This window comes from Lagenorhynchus albirostris, chromosome 6 (assembly GCF_949774975.1).
Source record: "Lagenorhynchus albirostris chromosome 6, mLagAlb1.1, whole genome shotgun sequence".
Taxonomy (NCBI): Eukaryota; Metazoa; Chordata; class Mammalia; order Artiodactyla; family Delphinidae; genus Lagenorhynchus; species Lagenorhynchus albirostris.
The window spans coordinates 64,314,514-64,335,889 of NC_083100.1; the positions used below are offsets into that span (position 1 = coordinate 64,314,514).

The window sequence follows — 21,376 nt, forward strand, 5'->3', positions numbered from 1 at the left end:
TATAGCTGATTCACTTTGTTATACAGCAGGGACTAACACAACATTGTAAAGTAATTATACTCCAATAAAGATGTTAAAAAAAAATGATTCACCCCAAAGGCTTTTCTAGATAACTAACTAGATCATAATATCTAACTATATTCTAATTACAACCCAAATATCTAATGAAACAATTCTGAAGTAGATAATTCTTGTGACTTTTAAGAATACTAATTAGGCAATTAGGTATCTTGAAAGAAAGATATTTATTAGACCCTTTTTGAGCTCTCAATATAAGGATTTTGGTCTTAATCTTAAAATAGGTATTTGAAAAATATTTATTCACCCGGAGCAAGGTATTGTGCAAGGTGCGAATCTTGTTCATGTGTATCTCTCAGTGTTGGGCTTACTGGGAGTCACTGGGAAGAACTAAAGAACGTAATCTGGGGGTGAAGAAGGGGCCGGCCTTTGAGCGACAGCGACGCAAGATGGTAGCCACCACGGGCTAGGGAGTAAAAGTCCCTCGCAATTGCCCACTGTTGGAAGAACTCGAAGTAGGCCAGAAAGGAATAGGAGATGGCACAGTTAGCTGGCGTCTAGAAGATGACAAAGACATGACACTTACAAGATGGACAGGGATGATAATTGGGCCTCCAAGAACAGTTTATGAAAACTGAATACACAGCCTTAAAATAGAATGTGGACTTAAATACCCAGAAGCACCCCTCTTTGTAAGATTTGTAACAAAAATTAATATGAATGGAGTTAACAGTTCTAATGGAGTGGTGGACCCAAGAGCCATGTCAGTGCTAGCAGAATGGCAGAACTCATATAGCATCAAAGTTGTCCTGCAAGAGTTTCGGCGCCTAATGATGTCTAAAGAAAATATGAAACTCCCTCAGCCTCCTGAAGGACAGTGTTACAGCAATTAATCAAAAAGAAAAACCACAGGCCCGCCCTTAGCCCCCATTCAACTTAAGCAGTCGTCTTCATCTTCCACAGTAGTAAAATTTCTAGATACGTCTTGTAGACCTCAAAGTACTGGAAAGGAAACTCCCATTCAAAGGCAGTTTATCGTAAGATACTGTAAATGATACTAATTTTTTGATACTATTTCCATTTGAAATATATAAGTTGTGCAATAACAAATCATCCTGTCAAGTGTAACCACTGTCCACATAGCTGAACTTCTGGGATCAAGAAAGTGTATTTAAATCGATTCCCATCATAACCGGCGGGGCACATCTAACTCAACTGTCAAAAGACACACCACGCAATCACCTTGCTGCTGATTACATGGCCTGGGGTCTCTGCCTTCTCCCCCTTCCCCTCCCCCTGCCTCCTCCCTCCCTGCAACAGCCCTCCAGCTGGGGGTGGCTTCTTAGAGTAGATGTGAAGGTTGCAGGTCACAGCCTGTGGGACTACTCCTGGGTGTGTGTGGGGTGCTTTGTCTGCACCCCTGGTTTCTTTCTTTAACTCTTAAATGCTGCCTCCCTTCCAAGCCATCATCCTCTTCCCAGTCTCCACTACCACCCTTGGCCGAAGCATAGATTGTAACCCCCTCAGCTCCCCTCTGAAATTGGCCTTTGGTAAGGAATTCAGGGATTTCCCCATATCTTCTCCCCTCACCTTAATCGACGGGTGCTGCTTTTTCCTTCTTCCTACTCAAGTCCCTTTTTGCACCATCACCACCCAACAACTTCCAGGACACTTCCTTGCTTTGGCCAGAAGCCATAAGGTAAGGTTGGAGCATCTCTGACCTCCCTCATTTAGTTTTGGAACCACACTTATTTACTCTCCACCAGCCTGGGAAATGAATATTGGGTTCTCAGGCCTGCCACCCTCTGCTGTCATCATCAGCTGATACGTTTTTTTAGCTCAGGTTTTTTTTTTTTTTTTTGTGGTACGCGGGCCTCTCACTGTTGTGGCCTCTCCCATTGTGGAGCACAGGCTCTGGACACGCAGGCTCAGCGGCCATGGCTCACGGGCCCAGCCGCTCCACGGCATGCGGGATCTTCCCGGACCGGGGCACGAACCCACGTCCCCTGCATCGGCAGGCAGACTCTCAACCACTGCGCCACCAGGGAAGCCCTAGCTCAGGTTTTGATAAGGTGAAAAGAACAGTCACCAAGGTCACTCAGACCTGCCAGCTCTCAAAGTCCTTGGTCGTTAAACTTGGAGAAAGGCCACAGAAGACACTGGTAAGCACACACGATTCCTCTGAATGAATTGTTTTCTTTTCCTGTAATTGCTTTTGCTTTTAAAAATTGAAGACGTTTTAAACAGGGCTCTCATTTGGTCATCCTTGCAATCCATTTGGGTCTAGTTTGGAATCTGACAACTGGAACATAAAGAACCTTGAACTCAGTGCATACTTTGGTTTCAGTGCTGCTGCTTCTCTGAGTCCTCAGCAGGGATAAGAAAGAACTTGGCGTGCATGGCAGATCCCCGGAATTCCTGGCCAGTGGCTGCGTTTTCCACTTTTCTGTTCAGGACCACTAAATGCTGAGATGCTGGACGCATACCAAAATAAGAGCAATTCATTGTGTTCTAAGTTTTTTTTTTTTTTTTAAATTTAGTGTTTGTGGTGTAAAACCACCTTTTAAAGCAGCAACTATCAAGTCTGCAAAGCACCTGATGTTTCCATTAATCTTTTTCTGGGGAAAACCCTAGTTCTAAGGATTTAACATCCTATAAGTAAAGTTTAACATAACAGTATTCCATAAGCAGACTTTTTATTGTCAGACCATTGCCCGATTTTAATATAATAAAAAGAAGTGTGTGTTAATATTTAAAAAAAGAAAAAAATGTAATCTGATAACAGCACTTACTCTTTCAGAAGATGACTGATTCCAACAAGCATCACCTCGATCTTTTATAAGCGTTACCTTCTCTTATATCAATATGTAATTATTTTCTACCTGGGAGAGCACTCTTTCTGTCTTTCAACTTTCTTTATACCCCACATTAACAAGCAAGGTGCCTTAGTTTACCATTTATGGCTTACAATGAGATGATCCCAAATCGATCATTCATTTTCCCTGTTGTTCTCTCATATTCTATGCCACCACCTTCTCCATGAAGCCTTCTCTGAGGTCTCTTAGTACAAAGGGATCTTCTCCCCTCAATGCTCTATAACATCCTCCTATGCCTCTTCTTAGGAACCACCATATTTGATCTAGTTTTCTAATTCTTCATGTATATATATTTCCCACTTCCTAGTTGTTCTGTTTCTGAGGGCTGTGCTTTTTCCGTGTGTACCCTTATTAGACACCCCGCCCCAAACACACACACACACACACACACACACACACACACACACACACACACACTCTCTCTCTCTCTCTCTCTCTCCTGACCCATTCTCAATAAAATCTATTGATGCTTTAATGAAGCTTTCTGAGAAATTTAATTTTCAGATGTATTATTTAGTATGGGATATTTTCATAAAGTCCCAATTTCCATGATAACAATGCCAGCATCATACTCAAACTATTACATCCTCAGAAAGCTTTAGGACCTATAAATTAGAGTTTGAAATGCAAAAATGGGACAACATACCAAAGAAAGTGTAACATCTGTATAGGCATGATTAAGTTAGTAAACATCATTGCTTTCTTATGTGACAATAGTTTCCAAAATTCCACTGAGAACTTTAGGCAGGTTCCATTTAGTGACATTTATGTCTTGTGTTCTTATTGATTGGTACTTATGTCTTACCATTTGTTAAGTATTTTGAATACCACTCCATATACGTGAACTCTTCAGTGTCAAGTCATGGGCTCTCTTCTCCCCACTATAATGTTTGTTTGAGTATGTTATTGGGCAATACAGAGGAGAAAATGAGCACCCAGTTTTCTCTGCAAAGTTAACTGAGCTTATAGTGACTCTACGATCAAGGCATTTCATGAAAAAAAACCTCTATCAACTGAACAAACAGAATAAACACTGAAGATAATATGCTCATAGATGAAGTTGAGCTTTGTGTAGTTCTGAGAAAATCAAAGTTGTGGGAAAATATTTGTTTTGGGGCCATTGTAATTATTCACATATTTCACTGTCACTACTCTAAAAAAGTAGTTCTGAAGTTTGTTTCACTTTCTTTTGATTATTGTATAAAACATGAAATGAAAGTTAGTAACAAAGAAGCTCCCTCCCATAAGAAATGTTACATTTATACTGCTTTCACAATGAAATAGAAATACACTCTTAAAGTTGTATTTCAGAATTTGCAATCTTCTTTAAATGGAAGGTTTCAATAGAAAAACAGAGATTTAAAAAAATATAAGTTTCTGACATTATCTCAGATAGTTTTTGAAATATTCATCATTTCTCTCACATAATAAACAATATATTAAACTACTACATATAAAATAAATGACAAGGTACTACTGTATAGCACAGGAAACTATATTCAATATCCTGTAATAAACCACAGTGGAAAAGAATATGAAAAAGAATATATATATGTATAACTGAATCACTTTGCTGTACAGCAGAAACTAACACAACATTGTAAATCAACTATACTTCAATAAAAAAAAAACCTATGTATTACCTTTCCTTTTGAAGACAATGAAGATATATAGTTTTATTCTAGAATCATTATTAGAAAAAATCTTTAATACTTAGGAAATTTGGAACACACTGTGATGGTACATTTTATATGTCAAATTGACTGGACTACAGTGTGCTCAGATATTTAGTAAAACACTGTGGGTGTGTCTGTGATGGTGTTTTTGGATGAGAATAACAATGCATCTGCAGACTGAGTAAAGCAGATTGCCCTCCCTAATGTGGGTGGGCCTCATCCAATCAGCTGAAGGCCTGAATGAAACAAAAAGTCTGGCTGTCTCTCAAGTAGCAGGGAATTCCTCCTGCCTGACTATAGCTGATACATTGATCTTTATCTTTTCCTGCTTTTGGATTCGAATTGAAACTGATTTTCTTTTTTCTTCATTTTTAGTACTCTGGTTTGTTTTTCTTTTCTTTTTAAAAAAATTTTTATTGGAGTATAGTTGATTTACAATGTTGTGTTAGTTTCAGGTGTACAGCAAAGTGAATCAGTTATACATATATACACTTTTATTTTTATTTTTTTAGATTATTTCCCCATATAGGCCATTACACATTATTGAGTAGAGTTCTGTGTGCTATACAGCAGGTTCTTATTAGTTATCTATTTTATATATAGTAGTGTGTATATGTCAATCCTAATCTCCCAATTTATCCTTCCTCCCCTTACCCCCTGATAACTGTAAGTTTGTTTTCTATATCCATGACTCTACTTCTGTTTTGCAAATAAGTTCATTTGTACCCTATTTTTAGATTCCACATATAAGCGATATCATATGATATTTGCCTTTCTGTGTCTGATTTACTTCACTCAGTATGACAATCTCTAGGCCCATCCATGTTGCTGCAATGGCATTATTTTGTTCTTTCTTATGGCTGACTAATATTCCATTGTGTGATACTGATTTTTCTTTTGTTTTCAGCCTGTTGGCTTTCTAACTGGAAGATGTACCATTGGTTCTCCTGGGTTCCCAGTTGCTGACTGCAGCTCTTGAGATTTCGCAGCCTCCATAATTGCATGAGCCAATTCCCTAAGATAAATCTCTTTATAAATGTAAATATAAATATCACTATGGGGGGACATATACATATGTACACGCCCTGTTGGTTCTGTTTCTCTGAAGAACCTTGATTAATACACACAATGTAAATTAAAACTTGGAAACACTGACAGAAAATCCCTTGAGTTACTATCTAACTTGATGTTTAAAAAAATCTTTTGATTATAATATGTATATTTATTTCCTAGACGAAATATTGTTGCTCATCCTCATAATGTGTTTTTCAAAAACTAAAATAGTTAAAACAAATTATAGATCCATCCCTTTTTCCTCAACTTGACTCAAGGCAAATTATAATAATCTAATCATTGACAGTTCCCCACAAAATTTATATCCACTTCAAAATCAGGATGATTTAAAAAACAGTTAATAAATTTCATATTTCATAATAAGAAATTCTTTGACTTGTAAATTAATCCCTTCCACAACTAACTGCTTTGTATTTTCAGGCAATAGGGATTTTAAAAAGATCACATCCTATAAGTACATACAATGGAATATTACTCAGCCATAAAAAAGAACAAAATTCTGCCATTTGCAATAATGTGGATAGACTTAGAGGATAGTATGCTTAGTGAAATAAGTCAGACAGAGAAAGACAAATACTCTATGTAATCACTTATATGTGGAATCTAAAAAATAAAACAAAGGAACGTATATAATAAAACAGAAACAGACTCACAGATACAGAGAACAAACTATTGGTTACTAGTGGGGAGAGGGAAGCAAGGTGGCAAGATAGGGTATGGAATTAAGAAATACAAACTACTATGTATGAAATAAATAAGCAAAAGGATATATTGTACAGCACAGGGGAATATAGCCATTATTTTAAAGTAATAACTTTAAATGGAGTATAATCCATAAAAATATTGGATCACTATGTTGTATAGCTGAAACTAATATAATCTGTAAATCAACTATACTTCAAAAGTATTTTTAAAAAAGAATGGTAAGAAACGTAAGACTACATCCAATATAATTTGAAACTTCATTTTTCAAAAAAACTCAGCACCAGGCTAATCTTGAAACTTCATGATCTTTGAATTTATACTTTGAAAATAAATTTTGCTTACGATATCTATTACTTGCTTCCATGATTACAGATCCATTCAATAAACACATATACCACCAGCCCTTATTAGAACCTTGTGACGTAACAGAGGATCAAACAGTAAAAATTCCTTGCCTCATTGAATTTTTGTTCTTTAGAGGAGTGGAGAATACAGAGCAAAACAAAAAGGAATTAATATATTAGAAAGATACATGTCATGACAATACATAAAGAGAAGAAGGAGAGAGGCAGTGGAGTGGGGATGGGGGTGAGATAGCAAATTTAGATAGTCAGAGGAGGCCTCATTGAAGAGGTGACATTAAAGCAGACTTAAGGAGATGAGCGAGAGATGCATGTATATATCCTTGGAAGAGCATCACAGGCAAAGGAACAGCAGGCACAAAATTTCTGAGATAGAGCTGGTGTGTTCTCAGAGCACTGAGGAGGCCAAGGTAGCTGGGAGGGGGTGCACAAGGGGGAGAACAATAGGAGATGAAACCCCAGAGGTGGGGTCTTGCAGACCATTCTCCAGTCTTTAGCTTTTACTCTAAGTAATACTGGGAGCCACTGAAGGGCTTTGAGCAAAGGATTTACACCATCTCATGATGTTCAACAGGACTGCTCTGTTTGTTACAGTGGAGAGAAGAGACACTAAGAAGTAAGGTGGAAGCAAGGAGACTAATAAGTGGGCTATTGCAATAAGCTATGTGAGACAGGTTGCCTTTCCACACTGGTGCCAATTGAGCCCTAATCTTTGCAGGTGACGTACTTGGTTTTTTCTACTACAGCACTGGGGAAAGCATTGCCTACTTTTCTGAGGCAAACTCTTGGAGAGTCTTTTCTGAATGTGCAAAATAAGAGTACAGTTTTTGTTTTGACATACTTTAAAAATAATTGTTTTAAAAGGAAACCACAACCAACCACGGCTATGATACTGAACTGTTGAAATACTAAAGAATACTAAAAAAATAAGCCATTTATATACTCCTGGGCAAGCATCTAGGTGACAAATATTTTCAAGTGGATGGGCCAAGCACTAACGAGGTGGAGGAGTGTTACTATCATAACATTTTCATTTGAATCATACCACAGAGTTTGTTATTTTTCTTTGTTTTCATTACTTATCTTTATGAAAAACTCAACGTTTTTGACTGTCTCTCCAATCAATATAGGACCAAGTCTACACTGAATAGAGTTGATTTTGTGTGCTTTTGGCAGTTTTCTTACACTTCTGAAAGTCTGAGATTTTCTTTTACAGAAAATGTGTGAGAGGAAAGGAGGTATATGTCATCCTTGCCGTCTTCAAACTCACCCCCGATACTAAATTATCTCATAGTGTAGCTGCATGTTACAATACTGAGTCCATACGCTGAAAGCATCTGCTCTACTGCTTTTATGGCTTTTATATAACCTCTGGCTAATTAATCCTTTGGTTTCACATTTGATCATCATAATAACATGGATGAGAACTAATTCTTGAAGCATGTGATCCCTGTCTTTTCAGGGCCTCTGTACCTTGAAAGAGAGAATTCGAGAATAATGGTTCTCTACCAGGGTGATTTGGTGCCCCAGGGGACATTTGGCAATGCCTGAAGACATTTTAAATTATCAGTTTTGGGGAGAGGAAGTTTCTGGCACCTGGTGGCTAGAAATTCTGCCAAACATCCTACAGGGCACTGGACAGCTCCCATGGACACAGAATCATCTAATCCCAAATGTCGGTAGTAGTGAGACTGAGAAACCCTGTTCTAGAACAAGAGCTGAGAAGCACTTGAATGAGGTGGATGGCATTCCAAGCAGACAGAACTTTTCATCAGTTTGAAGACATCAAACTGTACAGAATGGTCCTCCTGGGGCTACAGTGAGTTAATGTTCCTCCACAACAGTCTTTTCCATAGAGTAACTCAAGCAGCAGTTCAGGACCTGCCATAGTATATTACAGAAGTTGCTTTGGGCTTTAATGAAATACAAAGGGCTATAAAAGCATCTTCTATAAAATACTAATGAGATTTTGCACACTGTAATTGAGGGACAAGAGGGTGACAACATCGCTTCCCAGATTTAAAGGAATATTTTCCCACTTACTCAATTTATTTCTTTTGTAGCCTCAGTGATGATGGTAAGTGTGCACGCTACATGGAGGATTTAAGCCCCAATGCACGATGAAGAAAACCCAAAGATTATAACATATCCTTCTCTCTTTTCATTCCAGTTGATCAAACATACATCTGAAAACTACAAATTGCATTAACAATGACAAACTATCAGGAACAATTTTTCAAAGGCTATTTATCAAATTTGTAAATGTGATGAGGCAGTCCAGAAAATTCCCCCTTACTACCTATTTCATCAATTCTCAGAAACAGCATATTTTCACCTTTTAACCTTTCTGAAACAAGGTGTATCTTAAAACACAACGCCTCATGCAATCACTGTCAGCCAGGGAGCAGTCATGCTGCAGTTATGTGAAAGCCTTCTGATAAGATAAAGAAAATGTCACCATCAGTGTATCCTTCATTTGATAAAACAAAGGTGGTTCCCTAGAAGTTGGTAAACAGAGGCATAAGCCAACATTGTCTGGCCACAGTAAGACAAAAATGGGTACTGAAAGGAGGATCCAGACCCTCAGAAATTGTGTTTTGAAAGATCCTTTATAGATATTAATTCACACACTCCCTTCATGAATTATTCTAGAAATAGTCTGCAAGCAATTAGAATATGGAACGTATTCAGGTCCCTGTGGCCTGAGAAGGCAAATCACAATAATAGAATCTTCTCTCAAGATACCTTTGCCATCACAGCAGAGCACAGCAAGCTGTTCTTTCTACTAAGTATCACTTGAACTCATCTGAACTGCACTAATATTCTTCCCTGACCTACCGGGCTGTTTCTGGTCCCTTAAAACACAGACCAGCTACACAGCACAGTACCCATCATTATTCACATTTCCATAAAGTAGAGAACCACACAGTAGGAGGGAAGACAAACAGCTACAGTTAGTTTCTTGTAATAACTTCCGAGGTTTGCATCGTTGACTTAGGAACAGCTATGAGGAGAGAGAGCTCCAAGTGCTCAAGTGACAAAATTCACTTCCCAAATATGCTGCACAAACTTAAAATTTCCCTGCCAAAGAGTATTGCTATGTTTATGAAATGTCAGTTAGTTTACAAAATAAAAAGACCTTCTATCTGGAGCTGGGCAAATGATATGTAGGGCAGCTGTATCCCAAGGGCTTGTTGGGGCCTAGAGCAGGCTTCCCCCAAAATATGCCTCAATGGCATATTGATTATTTTGGATTAAAGTTACTTAAGAAGCAGCTGATGCAAGAGGGACACTTGGACCCCACCCCCACCCCCGCCGTCTCCCTGAAGGCAGGGAATAAATCTCTCATGTGAAAGGTATACCCCCTGCATCTAGAGGTAGAAGGATACCCTTATCACCAGAGATAGGAAATTTGGGGCCAAGAAGCCTGTGTAAACAAACCTTATTACTTCTTTAATTTACTACTCAAAGCCCAAATCCAAGCCCAAACTCTGTTTAGATTCTTCACTAATTAAGCACCCAAAGCCTATTTCTTTGTCTTGTTAATTCCTCAGTTACTTACTGTTTCTTTGTCTAAAAAATATAAAGTCTGCCTGCTTAGGTCACTTCTTAGGTCCCATTTCCATGAGATTTCCTTGCACATGAATTAAAATTTGTTTCTTTTTCTCCAGTTAACCTGTCTTGTGTCAGTTTATTATTAGTCCAACCACAAGAACTCAAGGGGTAGAGGGGGAAATTTCCCCCTCTCGGACAGGCTCTTTCCAGAAAATAACCTTCTTGGGGAAGACCAGACTCAGAGCAAGAGAAACAGGCTTCCTGAAACTGGGATAAAAATTGGAATTAGGTACCACTCACTTCTGGAACTGGGGAACCATCATTACTAGTCATCATTCACAAGCAGGAGCAGCTGAGGCTCTGGTTCCAGGGTAGAAGTGAAGATTTTTCCTCCACTGTAAGAAGAAGGGAGGAGATTTCCTATCTCTGAAATGCCCTAAGACTCAACTATTGCTGATCTGAGAGAGATATCAACTCACTAGTGTCTCCCTGCGAAAGTGCCCTCACATAAGTAATCCACATCAGACTACAGAAATATTTCACAACAGAGTAGTTAATATAACCTCTTCAGAGGTGTTTCTCTGGCTTTACCATAGGCTGGTAGTGGGGCAAGAAGAGAGAACCCAACACAGGCAGACTTTCCAGTAACTGGATCACTGCCTACAATCCGCTAAAAATAATATTTTACTTTACCTTTTTTTTCTCCTGCATCTGTACAATTTATGCAAATGTCTGAGGAACCAAAGACATCTAGAAAGTAATGAAGAAATAATATGCAAAATAAGTATTCCACAATGTAGTAGAACAAAATTTTGAATATACGTAGTGTCAATTTTTAAAGTTTCCCTTATGGTTTATTTTGAAGAAATTTCAATGCCTTTATCTAGTAAGATTTCAAAGTTGAAGTTTTCATCTGACTGGTCAATGAAGAAATGGACAAATTTCTAGAAATACAATCTCCCAAGACTGAACCAGGAAGAAACAGAAAATATGAACAGACCAATTACCAGTAATGAAATTGAATCAATAATAAAAAAAAAACTTCCCAACAAAAAAAAGTTCAGGACCAGATGGCTTCCAAGGTAAATTCTATCAAACATTTGGAGAAGAGTTAACATCTGTTCTTCTCAAACTATTCCAAAAAATTAGAGAGAAAGGAATGCTTCTGAATTCATTGTATAAGGCCACCATCACCCTGATTCCAAAACCAGACAAAGATATTACCAATAAGGAAAATTGCAGGTATCACTGATATTGAACATAGATGCAAAAATCCTCAAAAAATATTAGCAAACTGAATCCAACAATACGTTAAAAGGATCATACATCTTGATCAAGTGGGATTTATTGCAGGGATGCAAAGATTTTTAATATCTGGAAATCAATGTGATATACCACATTAACAAATTAAAGAATATAAATCGTATGATCATCTCAATCGATGCAGAAAAAGCTTTTGTCAAAATTCAACATCCATTTATGATAAAAATTTTCCAGAAAGTGAGTATAGAGGGAACATATCTCAACATAATAAAAGTCATATATGATGAGCCCACAACTAACACCATACTCAACAGTGAAAAGTTGAAAGTATTTCCTCTTAGATCAGGAACAAGACAAGGATGTCCACTCTCACCATTTTTATTCAACATAGTATTGTAAGTCCTAGCCACAGCAATCAGAAAAGACAAAGAAATAAAAGGAATCCGAATAGGAAAGGAAGTAAAACTGTCACTGTTTGCAGGTGACATGATACTATACATAGAAAATCCTAAAGATGCCACGAAAAAATTACTAGAGTTCATTAATGAATTTGGTAAAGTTGCAGCATACAAAATTAATATACAGAAATCTGTACCAATTCTGTATACTAACAATGAACTATCAGAAAGAGTAATTAAGGAAACAATCCCATTTACAATCACACCAAAAAGAATAAAATACCTAAGAATAAACCTACCTAAAGAAGTAAAACCCCGGTACTCTGAAAACTATTAAGACACTGATGAAAGAAATTGAAGAGGACACAAACAGATGGAAACATACCATGTTTATGGATTGGAAGACTCAGTACTTTTAAAATGACCATACTACCCAAGCACTCTACAGATTCAATGCAGTCCCTATCAAATTATCAATGGCAATTTTCATTGAACTGGAACAAAAACATTTAAAAATTTGTTTGGAAACACAAAGACCCTGAATAGCCAAATCAATCTCGAGAAAGAAAAATGGAGCTGGAGGAATCATGCTCCCTGACTTCAGACTGTATTACAAAGCTACAGTCATCAAAACAGTATGGTACTGGCACACACACACACACACACACACACACACACACACACACACACACACACAGATCAATGGAATAGGATAGAAAGCCTGGAAATAAACCCATGCACTTATGTTCAGTTAATCTATGACAAAGGAGGCAAGAATATACACTGGAGAAAAGACAGCCTCTTCAATAAGTGGTGCTGAGAAAACTGGACAGCTACATGTAAAAGAATTAGAATATTCTCTAATACCATATACAAAAATAAACTAAAAATGGATTAAAGACCTAAATGTAAGAAAAGAAAGCATAAAATGCATAGAAGAAAACATAGATGGAACACTGACATAAATTGTAGCCATTTTTTTGGATCTGTCTCTTAAAGCAAAGGAAACAAAAGCAAAAATAAACAAATGGGACCTAAACTTAAAAGCTTTTGCACAGCAAAGGAAACTATCAACAAACAAAAAAACAAACCTACTAAATGGGAGAAAATATTTGCAAATGACATGACCAATAAATGGTTAATATCCAAAATATATAAACAGCTCATATAAGTCAATACCAAAAACAAAAAACAAAAAAACAAACAAATGGGCAGAACACCTGAATAGACAGTTTTCCAAATATCTATTGGAAGATATACACAGGGTCAACAGGCACAAGAAAAAAATGCTCAACATTTTTAATCATCAGAGAAATGCAAATTAAAACCACAATGAGGTATCACCTCACGTCTGTCAGAATGGCTATAATCAAAAAGAATACAAATAACAAATGTTGCCACACACCTATGGTCAATTAATCTTTGACAAAGGAGGCAAGAGTATACATTGGTGAAAAGACAGTCTCTTCAGCAAGTGATGTTGGGAAAGCTGGACAGCTGCATGTAAATCAATGAAGTTAGAACACTCCCTCACACCATACACAACAATAAACTCTATATGGCTTAAAGACTTAAATATAAGACATGACACCGTAAAACTCCTAGAAGAGAACACAGGCAAAACATTCTCTTGACATAAATCGTACCAGTGTTTTCATAGGTCAGTCTCCCAAGGCAATAGAAATGAAAGCAAAAATAAACAAATGGGGCTTAATCAAACTTATAAGCTTTTGCAGAGCAAAGAAAGCCATAAACAAAATGAAAAGACCACATACGGACCTGGAGAAAATATCTGCAAATGATGTGACTGACAAGGGATTAATTTCTAAAGTATACAAATGCTCATACAACTCAATAACAAAAAACCAAAAAACCCAATCAAAAAATGGGCAGAAGACCTAAATAGACATTTCTCCAAAGAAGACATATAGATAGCCAACAGGCACACGAAAAGATGCTCAACATCACTAATTATTAGAGACATGTAAATCAAAACTACAATGAGGTATCACATCACACCCGTCAGAATGGCCATCATCAAAAAAATCTATAAACAATAAATGCTAGAGAGGGTGTGGAGAAAAGGGAACCCTCTTGCCCTATTGGTGGGAATGTAAATTGATACAGCCACTATGCAGAACAGTATGGGGGTTCCTTAAAAAACTAAAAATAGAACTACCACATGACCCAGCAATCCCACTCCTGGGCATATACCCGGAGAAAACTATAATTCAAGAAGACACATGCACCCCAATGTTCATTGCAGCACTATTTATAAGAGCCAGGACTTGGAAGCAACCTATATGTCTATTGACAGATGAATGGATAAAGTACATGTTGTATATATACACAATGGAATACTACTTGGCTATAAAAAAGAATAATATTTTGCCATTTGCAACAACATGGATGGACTTGGAGGGCATTTTGCTAAGCGAAATAAGTCAGACAGAGACAGACAAACACTGTATGATATCACTTATATGTGGAACAGACTAGTAAATATAACAAAACAGAAATAGAGTCACAGATACAAAGAACAAACTAGTGGTTACCAGGGGGAAGATGAAAAGTGGAAGTAGCAAGATAGGGATAGGGGATCAAGAGGTACAAACTTCTATGTATAAAATAAATAAGCTACAAGGATATATCATACAGCACAGGGAATGTAGCCAATATTTTGTAATAACTATAAATGGAGTATAACTAAAAAATTGTGAATCACTGTGTTGTACACCTGAGACATATAATATTATACATCAACTATACCTCAATAAAAATTAAATTAAAAAGATTTTTTTCAATGCTTTTACCTAGTAAGATTTCAAAGTTGAAGTTTTCATCTGACTGGTCACTTGCCAAAAGGCTTCCGTATAACTACACATATTGAACTACCTTGTAGTACTTGTATTGCAACCTTGAGTCAAAGAAGCATAACAGAGCAACTGTTGAGAAAGGCCAAAAATTAAAATACCTTTAAAAATTAGAAACAAATAATACAGGAAATAGCCCAGGATATTTTCTAATTAAAGCTTTAATACCAGTTCCACAATTTCATCCATTCAGATATACCTTTTGTCCCCACCTCTGATTTAGTTCTTTTGTTTTTCCAAAGTGCAATCAATTTCTAAATCACAGAATTATGGACTTTTTAAAGTGAAACATTAACAACTGAATAGTAGTGATAAAAATTAACTCAAAAAGAAAAATGACAAGTGATTCTTATATTTACATCTACAACTCTGGGCAAAAATCTGGGAAAACTAGTTTAAAAAGATAAAAGTAAATTAGAATTTGTTGCTCCTTAGCAATCAGTTTTGTAATATTATCATATATTCTTAGCGCTGGGTAGGACTTTTGGGATCATCTAGTTCAAACTCCGGTCAGATACCTAAATCTATATAGCATCCTGTGGCAGCAGCCATTCAGATTTTATTTAAATGCCTCAAATCTATATAACATTCAGGTGATGACCTTACTTCATATTTCTTAGGAGTAAATAGCTATCGTCAGCCAGGAAATGGCTTATCTTCCTATCATGAAATACGTCAGCCTAGTCATACACTTTGCCAGTGATGTGCTGGTAAATGTTTCCCAAACAGGAGTCCACGAAAAATAAAAGCCTTGATTTGTATCATTTGCTGATTCCCGTGGTGAAAATACCTAGGTCAGGTTCTCTGACAGCGAAGTTCAGAAGAGATGCACATTATCTCTTCTCATGAACAATCCTTCCCTTTTGTTACTGTGATAAGGATGGTCTGTCAAAGGCCAATCCCTCAATTTTAGCTCTCGATCCAACCCCCTCTAATTTTCTCAAAACTTCACTCATAGATAAACTTCCTCTCTCCTAAATCATCAATTTGTCTACTTCTGGAGGAATTTTCCTACCATCATCTATCATGATATGTATGATCACAGCATTCTCTTTTAGTCTTTAAATAGCATTCATTAGTACTTGATAGTTCTTGTGTGTTTAATTCTTAAAATGTATTCAAATTCTGTCTCCTCAGTTAGAATGTAAGTCTTACATGTTCAGAGGCATTCTTTGGCTTGCTCACAGCCTTATCTCCAGAAGCTACAATAGTTCCAGGCACACAGTACGTACCCAATAAGTAGTCACCAATTTATGGAAAGAATAGGAAACTTCATAGCACAGCTTTTTTGTTTTGATAGAACTTATTGTTTGAAATTGCTTCTTTATGTTGGTAGGAATGAACCTTTTAATTCTACTGGTTTCAGATATGCTAATTAAGATAAATGAATAGAGTTCGCGTGCTGATTCTTTAAAGAACAAGGAAAGGATAGGGCATGGATGAATCATCAAATACCTTAACCAATTAGTTGAGGGAATCATACCAGTTTGAAAGTAATCAAATACATGCTTACCTATCCTTATATTACACATTCTTATAAAGTAGACCACACTAATTTAATTTGCTGTTCATTGATAAATGCCCTGACCATTAATATTCAGGAAGGATCAAAAAACCTTGTTATTTGTTCCTTGGTTATAACTCCTGGTAAATGAATTATAATGTCATATATTTTCACATTAGAAAATAAAGTTAACTGATAAGATTTTATCTGAATTCCAAGAATATGGTCTTTCTTAAACATTTTGGTAATGGATGACTAAATAACTCATCAAAATGACCCCTGCTCCCTTTTTCTGTGGACACATACATCTTTCAGCATTGATACTGCCCCCTCTCAGGCTGTTGTGCAGGCTTCTATACCCCAGCCCACTCCTTAAATATTCGTGACCCTTAAGTTTTCTTCCCTGGGCTCTCTGCTTTTTCCTCTCTGCATACTCTCCCCTGTTGATCTCAGCCAGTCCTGATGTTTCAATGATCAAAAGCGGACAATTCCCCAGATTTTATTCTCCAGCCCAAATCTCTCTCTTGAGCTTCAAAATCCACAAACTCAGCTGTCCACCGGATTTCTCCATTCGAATATAACACAAGTATCTCAAAGGACAGGTTCCAAACTGAACATAACTTCCTCCAACACCCTCTCAGCCCTCTTCTGTCTTCCAACTTTGCCTATCTCAGAGAATGGTACCACCTTCCATCCAGTTGAAAAACTATTTTCTCCTCTATCATAAACCTTTATTACACTCATTCTGAGTTGCCTCTTTCCTTATTGTCTCCCTCACTAGAGAGTGAGCCCTATCTTCACCAAAGCAGCTCCGGCACCCAGCGGCATACTTATCAAATGTAAGTTCTCAGTATTTATTGAAACTTATTTTTCTCTAAGGTATTAGAGAAAAGACCAATGGGTCCCTTTAGGTTTTCATCCCTCTCTAAAATCCAGACACATCTATTAGGGAAGTGCCAAATTGAGTATTTACTAAGTGAATGTGGTTAAGTTCTGTATAGATAATACACTATAATCAATTTCCCTTTGTGGCACCAACAGTAAGCCTTAAGATGGCTAATCCAGTATAAATCACAACCTTTAAATATGCCAGTTCAATGTCTCAATGCCTTGTCCTTATTCTCATTTCTGATGCCTTTTTCTTTCCAATTACATGCTTGAAGCACAATACACAGAAGTATAATTCTTCTTCCTTAATACCATAGTGGTTTAAATTTAGATTCTTTAGAATTTTAAGGGAAATGCGTACAAAAGAGGATTGAAAAAGTTGTTAATACTTCACACGAAAAATGCAATTCTAAACGAAAAAAGTCAGACCCTGGAAATTTCTCTATTCAACAATGAGCTTTATACTTAAATTTGTTGTGGTTACTTTGCTTGCTTTTGCTCTTTGTCGTAAAGCCTCCGTGGATCCATTGTGGGATTAGACCCAAGCATTGAACCATGGGGAAGACCTCTGAAGGATTAACTTGTCAGATTGAAACTGGGCTCTATTCTAACCTGGAGAGGGTGAGAAGACACCATTTGAATGCGGAAATTATGGGCAGGAGGAAGAGTATGAAGTGGTTTTCAGTCTGGATACCTTTACTGTCCTGGAGAGCCTAACATTCTTCCCTCACATAAATCTATACGGTGTCCATGGAATGAGAAGTGAAGACAAAAGTAGGGTTATTTGAATCCACTAGACTGTCTAACATATAAACTAATGGTGAGACCATTGTGTTATCAGGGGAAGAGGAGCTCCAGTGTGGCTGGCCCAATAGAGAGAATATTTTGACTCTTTTAAGTTGAGTAGTGTATTTATAGGAAAGAAAATGTTCATGAAGTGTGGGCATGGATATTTATGCACTCACATATTTTTATTAGCTTTCTAGCATTTGCTCAGATATTTAAAAGTCTTTTGGAGCGACTAACAAACTACATTGTCAATTTTCATAAGTACTAGACAATATAAAATCAGTCCTAATAACAGCTTTGACAGGATTTAATAAAGCACACACACAAAAATGTGTAATTTGCACAGGCTAATTTACACATATGTATAACTGAGAAAAGAATTTGGAAGATGTTAGTTTCCCATCTGTACCACACAGAGAAAAATGGGAAAAAAATGATTTACCAACTGTCAATAAACAATTTTAAGTGTATTCTCCTGTTCTCATCCCAAAATAAAATTTCCAGTATCCAAGATATATTTTCTAAGCTCCCTTGCTAAGGTGGTATTTTATTTCCATGTGATTCCATAATTTCTATATACGTCACAATATGTTGATTTTCAAGACCTAAGTTATTGTTTTTTAAGACTGCATAATCAAATTTAGTCAGTGTTGTTTGTGGTTAAGAAACAAAAGACAGTGATTTGGTCAGGTCACCTGCATGGAATATTTCTTTATTTTTATTTTTTTCCTGAATTCTTGAACGCTCACCTTCTTTCATTGAGTTTATAATTTCTACTCTCCTCAGTTATATTATGGATCACAATATGCACCAGCTTGCCTTAGGCTTGAATGTTAAGTTGAGAGTCTAGATTACAGAGCTAAGACGTCTTATTAACCTTCTTGCTCTAACTTAAAAACATGTATGGCCAATCATTTTTGCCGGCATTCAAATGGGATTTGTGTATCTCTTTGAGTGATAAAAACTGTTTAGTATTAAGTAGGCTTGAACACAATATTAGTATAAATCTCTGGGTAAGAAGTATAGTTCCAGATTTACATGACAGAATACTGTTTCCAAGCATATTAATCAATTCCCTTTGACTCCCTTTACTCACGGAATTTGTTCACTAATTCTATTACAGAGGCCTTCTCTATCTTGCCCAATTAGACAGAGGCACTGATTGCTAATTTAGTAGGTAGTTACTTGGGGTAGGAAGAATATTAAAGGGGTCATTACAGAACCTGAGAGTCAAAATGACAAAGTCATAAGTTTAAAAAAAAAAAAAAAAGGAGTTGGTCTAGGGTCTAGATAGAAGAGAGAAAATTCTGATGCAGCCTTGCAGAGTTAAGTTTTTAGCTCCCACTTTTAACTCATTCCTGGGCTGGGAGAGGTGGGAAACAGAAAGACTGGAAAAGATTTCACAGGGTCTGATCTCAGAGTTCAGCTTGACCAGCCAGCATCAGAGCTGATCAGCAGAGCAGAAGTTGGTAATAAGGAGCTATAAAGTTTGTTCTGTTCGGTTCCATTTGATGAGGTTAATACAGCCAATACTCTTATTAAGTATCCCCTGAATGCCATTCAGTCTAAGTGCGTGATGAGTATGCATTCACTTAATCCTCACAGGAATCCTATAATAAGTACTATTATTATTATTATTTCTATTTTATGAAAGGGGAAACAGAGGGACAAAAAGTGACAGGTCCAAGATCACACAACTAAAAAGTGCTGAAGCCAGGATGTCAACCAGCCAACCTGACTTCAGAGGCCACACTCTTGACCAACACTCTACTGCCCTTTCAGGAGGGCATTCAAGTAACCAGCCCATGTGTCACCTGTTTACCATCCAGCAGGAGTGATACCCAAGACTTTGCCCATCAGCCCCACAGATGTCCTGGGTGCAGACAGCACCCATTTCAGTGACCCAGGGTAATCACTCATTAGCCCCCAAGAATGCATGTTTGGACTTTGGATAGCTGCGAGTGGTCATTACCCAGTTCATTACCTGGATAAGGAGGGACTAGATGGAACCAACCGATGAACTCCCACCAGGGCAATGGCAGCAGTGGCACACATAGCTTTTGGTTACTACAATAGTGTTGATACTTTAATTCTTATGGTTTCAAGGAGACTCAAGCATAGACCCCCGACACTGGACACAGGCTCAGCTCAGCAAATGGGAATACCAATAAGGAGGTTGGGCCTGTAGCATCTCCTGTAAATAACCTGGTAGGATGTTGGAGCATGGGGAGGGAAGCTGAGCCTGCAGACTTCTAAAGCTCTTTCATTTCAGAGGCTTGACGATTCTGTGATTCCAGGGAGCTGTTGCTGCTCTTTCCACAGTTTCTATCTTTTAATGTTGGCCAGCTCAAACAGGTTCTGGGATGCTGGAGTGAAGCTACTTATTAAAAAAGAATTAAGTGAGATCATATGGGCGAGGCTGGGTTTTAACAAAAGACCTCATGGAATTTTCAGGGTTTAAAAACTGCTATATGTGAACCTGAAGACTAAAATTAGCAACAATGAATAGCAAATGAGGCACTTTGGTTAATGTCCACACTGGCCACAGTTGGACAACTGGACACACAACTGCCTGCTGTTTTGAATCCTCATGTTTTTAGACCTTCTTGTATTAAATACTTTTCAAGACATAAATACGCAAATAGTTACACAGATCAAATTGACTGGATTTTATTTTTGAAGCCCAGCAGGGGAGTCTTCTTCATATAATTTTACTATTGTTAACATCTCTATATATAAACATTTTTAAAAGTCCCATTTGTAAGTATTCCCTTCAATAAATAGGCGAGGCATTTTCCACAAATCCTTGGCATGTGTAGACATCTAGCTATTAATGAAGGTGAGGTGGTGTCTCATTTTCTACACACAGACACAGACATATGCACAGAAATATCCATATCCATGCACCTCTACAATACTTCACTTTTCTTATGATCTGACTTTTCAAGCCAAAAATGCATGAAAATGTGGTACGAAGTGATGAAAAAGAGGCATACATAGGGTTAAATTTTACTGCGTACCTACCATGTATAAAAACTATGACAGTCACTAGGGACAAACAGGAACGAGGCATGGGTCTGACTCCAAACAGTGTCTAGTATGGAGAGGACAGAAGGCAAGAGATGTGAGGGAGACAGAGAAAGATGTAAGTACTATGGACTAAGGGCATCATCAGGTGTACCACATTTAGGACAGATAAGCCGTTGAAGAGTCATCTCTAAGGCAGGAATCCTCCTCTGACACCAAACTTTTAACACCAAAGGACATGTTGGAACTTTAAGAAGACTATCAAGGGATTCATGTGTAATGACTGAATACACACTTCAAAATAAAAGTCGCTGCCATTGACTGAATGCCTACTTTACATTCAGTTTCTCTAATTCTTGCAATCTTGG

General features: G+C 37.3%; 1 pseudogene; it reads left to right on the forward strand.

Annotated features, from left to right (window-relative positions):
* Positions 1-467: 467 nt before the first annotated feature.
* On the forward strand, positions 468-911 carry LOC132521790 (ubiquitin-conjugating enzyme E2 variant 1-like; annotated as a pseudogene).
* Positions 912-21,376: the final 20,465 nt, after the last annotated feature.